Here is a 4,892-nt window from a genome sequence, read left to right as displayed (position 1 = left end):
AGATTTAGAGAGAAAAAGACAAGAAAGAAGGGGAAGCCATAGAAGCTGTAAGCAAGAAGGGAGAGAAAGATTGTAATTGTATTCATGTGTCAAAAAGATGATGTGAAATTACATATCCTCTCCTTTTATACCAATGTTAGTATGACATGGCATAATATCAATGTTATTTACACTAATTCCTTATTCTCAGCTTCTTACAAAGTTCAAAGTAAATGGTAAAACAATTTGAAAAAGAGTTGAATGCTCTTTCTCTTGTATGAGTTGCTTGCCTCCCACAATTGTAAGCTTTGAGCCATAAATATGAAAATATTGATTGCATTTACATAGGATAAAAAGCTTTCCATTGAATCAAGAGTTACAAAATTGAAGTGAAAATATACAAGGATGAAAAATAACAATAAAGATTCATTCTAGTTTCCATTTGCATCTATTTGTCTTCTTTTGGCTTTGTAACTTATTCGTCGCTTTCTGCAAAGATATCTAATCTCCTTACAATGGCTTTTCTCTTTGGTTACTAGAAGAATTTGACTTGGACAGGGAGCCTTTTCTCTTTAGGTTGACAAGGAGATGGATGAAACTACATGGGAGAATGTGTTGGCATTTCTTTCTTTTTGGAGTTTACCTTACTAGTCTTTCCAGATGATTTACCCTTGTCCTTACCCTTACTCTTAGTTGAGGATTTTTGTGGAGGGGAGTCGGGGTCGACCAGCGTTATTTCCCTATCCAAAATCAACTCAATACATCGCTCTCTTATCCACCACGTGTATGAATCGAGGTAATCTTGACACTGTGAGAAATAATGTAATAAGTTAAAAAACTCAAATATGGGTTCCTAAAAAAATAAACAATGTGAAAAACACTTACATTAACCCCATCTATCTTGAGTATCTTTGAACCTATTGTCCTACAAACATTTGAAATCACTCTCCATCCACAAGAATGCACATCACTTTGCAAGGGCATGTCTTGTTGGAGAAAGCTATATGGTTTGTAGCCACTAGTTGATGGCACTGTAAATGGAAACATGTTACTAAAATAGGCAATCAAATAAAATAAGCAATAAACCAAAAAGCAGGCAATATTCTATTCAATGCACATTTTTACTTGGCCATGGATACCACTAAGAGAGTTCTCATGAGAATAATTTTTCTAGTGAGAATATCAATATGTATGAGGCTCCAATGTCCTTTGCAAAGCATTAGGAGAAATATGGACTCTCTTTTTTGCCCCTTAAGGAGTGAATAAACAAATATAGGCCTAACCAATGAGAGAGCTGGGATTCCAGATTCATGTAACATGAATCTTCTAGCCATATCTTGGACCAAATCTTCCCTCAGCAATAAAATAAGGGAAAGGGGAGTACAAAGCTGTCACTTCTTGGAAGTTTGTGCCTCGAATTTTCATTTTCTTATTTTTTATGTTTGACTTTTCTTTTCTCCCCTTTTCATTTTCCCCCTCTTTCTTAGGCGGAACTCAAATTTGTCATATCTCTTTCCCCGCTTCTTCTTTCCTAACGAAATTTTACAGCCTCACTGTTTCTTGCCCTGTCTGTAACCCTGTAAAATTTCATTTGCTTTGCACAAGCACAGAGAGAGTTTCATGTGTTTTATGAGAGCAGAGCTTGTTTTACCAAAGCCCTAAGATTCTCTTCACAAAACTCTACAGGTATATTTTTCTCTTCCATAGATGTTCTATGGTAAAGTTTTATCTCGTTTGGAGAAAACCTGTGCAAGTTATATGCATTCTCTGACATGTAATTTCTTTTGTTTTGATGCTCTAGGAGTCTCTTACAGTCAAGAATAGTGATATTTTGAACACTCAACTTCTTCTTCAACATCTTAGGGTTTCTCTGTAAACAAAGTTATAGGTATATTGTCTTGTTTTTTTGTTGCTCCACTGTTAAATTTTATCTCATTTAGACAAAATGTATACAAGTTACATGCATACTGAGCTTTCCTTTGTTTTTTTACTCCAAGAATCTCCGAGGGTGAAGAACAATGATTTATTAAGAACTCAACTTCTACAACATCTTTGGGATTTTTTGCAGAGAAAGCCACAGGTATATTGCCATTTTTTACTACTGTTCCATGGTTAAATTTCAACGCATTTGGACAAAGCCTATATAAGTTATATGTATGCGTTGACCCAATATTTCTTTTGTTTTTGTACTACAGGAATCTATCAGTGAAGGAACAATGGTCTTGCTATAAGTCAACTTCTTGTTCAACATATCTAGGGATCTTTGTGAAAGAAATTACAGGTACAATGTTTCTTTTTTAAATTGATTCATTTAAATTTAATTTCATTTGGAGAGAACATTTGCAAATTATACACATGTTGATAGGTAACTTTTGTATTTGGTTGTTACAGATGTCTTCACGGAGGAAAAATATCAGTAGCATACTTGCAGTGGAGGTCTTCAACAGGAAAGATAATGGCGGTAATTGGATTTGTGATAAGTATTATAACTTGGATTGGATTTTGATGCACCCAAGTACTCGAGGGAGTTTCAAGGTCAAGCGCAAGGATGTTGCAAACCCTAGCAAACATTGGAAAGGTAGAATTCTAGAGTTCAGAAAAGTGTTTAATGGCACAAGTGCAATAACAGAAATGTTGATTCAACATGTTTATATGCATAAACAAATCTCTGTACACGATGAGAACAACATTGCAAATTATAAACAAAACAGTAAGTTGTTAAATTTTATCATTGATTATTCTTTTGTATCAGAGTTGTTTTTAAAAGTCTTTGCAGTATTCTAATTCAGTCTTGTTTGATTGACAGCTCTATATCCATCGACTTTGCATGAATGGCAGAATGTGGAATGTTTAAGCGGCAAGATACATGTTTGGCATGAAGAGATAGGTTCTTTGATCTACGATAATACCTCTACAAGTCAACTTGCCACTCAAAATATCTTTTTTTATAATTCATTGTATGTGGTAGAAAGCCAGAGATTGCAGCATGTCCCATTGCCGCCACTGTCTAGTGGTGAATGGTTCATTGGTAGCTTGGAGTTGTCAGGAGCTTGCAAGTCGAAGATAAAATCTGACATCAATAGTGCTATGAAACCCACCACAGGCTCCAAAGATGTGCATCTTAGTTGGTTTATTCCATTCTCATTGTTTGCACATTTGTTTGGTTCATGTGATGTTTTGAAGAAAACAAAGATTACTTATCAATGCAAGTGTCCATCCGAGGAATGGATGAGTCAGCTATTGGGTGAGTCTTGGGAAGTCAAAAGAACACATTTTGATGAGATGATTGAGTGCAGGGTCAACCAATCTGATATTACATTCAGGTATAAAAAATTTACTACTTTGTATACCTTGATTTAATTGACATAGGTCTCGCTTAGATGAATTGTTATGTTAGTCGCATTGATCACTTACCATTATTTTTGTTTTTATTACAGGTATTTCATTGCTAGACAAACTCTGTGCGTTCGCTTTCGATATAGAAGATGGCGACTTTTGCGAGGGGAGTGGATCAGCTTGGATCAAGATATCCGAGATGACACACATACAGCGCTCGTAGATGTGGTAATCTTGTGGAGTGGTCATAATCCTTTCGTAGTCAGTGCAGAGAGTCATTGGCCCATTTATTTTCTGAGACAAGAAATCCAATTAATGTCCAGTGAGCCCCTCTACAACTTCTATTTCAAATTAGATAATAGAAAAGTCAGGACTCGTAGTGAGCAATCCATGACATGTAAACAATGTGCTTCTCCACATATTCTTGAGATAGTGGAATCCTTGTAAAAAAACTTTATAAAGAGCGAATACATACCTTTTTTGAACTTCTGAGTACTTTAAATTTTAGTTTACTGTGATCCAAGTGTGCGATAATACATACTGTAATTACTCAATCGTGCAGTTAAAAATCATAATTAAATTGCAGGTTAGAGGTCTATAATCTAGAGAATATTGTCTTTGCACAATGATATATTGTAGTGCATCTCTGCTGCTCGTTTCTTACATTTTAATATTAAATTGGATCCAAAGGGAATTTCAAGGCCTTTTAGATTTATTTTCTTTAAAAAATTATATATTTTCTCTCGTTAGACTTGAATATACTCAGCGACCCAAACATATTCAAGGATATAATAATGTAGAATGAAACGTTTGTCTGTATGAGTAATTTTAACAGTGACTTTAAAGTACTGAAATAAAGAAACTAAGGTAAGAGTTTTAATTTGAAACTTTAGAGTTAATAACTTTATAAAGAACCTTTATTTAAAATCCTAGACACATAAAAGCTATAACTCCAAACTCATTTTCACTTTCATTCTCCACTTCCCTACACTTGTGCTCTCATTCCTTCTCTCTTTGTGTGCCATGGCTACCACTCCTGCCTTCGTCACATGGATCAGTTCCACATGCTACGCGCACATAGGGGACCAGATATACCCTAGGTTTTGCGTGACCTTGAGTCTAGAGAGCTCGCTTTCCGCTGTAGACCCTGACTCTAGTATACTAGCATCATTTTGTGATGTAGTGAACCCTCTCACTTGCTCTATTCTCGACTCCACTCTCAAGTGGGTTCCCATGGATTTTTTGTATAGTTTGTGTGCCGGATCCAGCCATGCAAAGATGATAAGTCGAGCCCTCGTGCATGCGGGGCAACATCTCCGCGCTAGAGCAGTGCCCACCTCGTCACAGGACCACGTCACGATTGATCTCATTGAGAGGGATGCCGCCTTTGCCATATATGTTATGTGCACTGAGGTGCAAGAGGACAGTGACGAGGACATCGACGCACCCTCTCGGCCACTATTAGAGTACTTTGAGAGGGAGCCTAAGGAGATCACTCTCGATCTAAGTGTTGAGGCAGCACAGAGCTTGGCCATTGTGCACCCACCTCCCTGCCCTGATGAGATGCCCACGAGCGA

The 4,892-nt window shown here is 36.7% G+C and overlaps 1 long non-coding RNA gene across 1 annotated transcript; it reads left to right on the top strand.

The window, feature by feature from the left end:
- Positions 1–1,977: 1,977 nt before the first annotated feature.
- Positions 1,978–2,443, top strand: LOC148014293 (uncharacterized). The gene is made up of 3 exons (XR_015688708.1): positions 1,978–2,059; positions 2,175–2,260; positions 2,371–2,443. It is a non-coding gene; the product is annotated as an uncharacterized LOC148014293 (long non-coding RNA).
- Positions 2,444–4,892: the final 2,449 nt, after the last annotated feature.

Source organism: Lygodium microphyllum, chromosome 25 (genome assembly GCF_053477565.2).
Source record: "Lygodium microphyllum isolate KBCC chromosome 25, Lygodium_microphyllum_v1.1.10, whole genome shotgun sequence".
Classification (NCBI taxonomy): Eukaryota; Viridiplantae; Streptophyta; class Polypodiopsida; order Schizaeales; family Lygodiaceae; genus Lygodium; species Lygodium microphyllum.
Note: the sequence above shows the minus strand (reverse complement) of the source record. Positions and strands in the feature narration are given on the sequence as shown.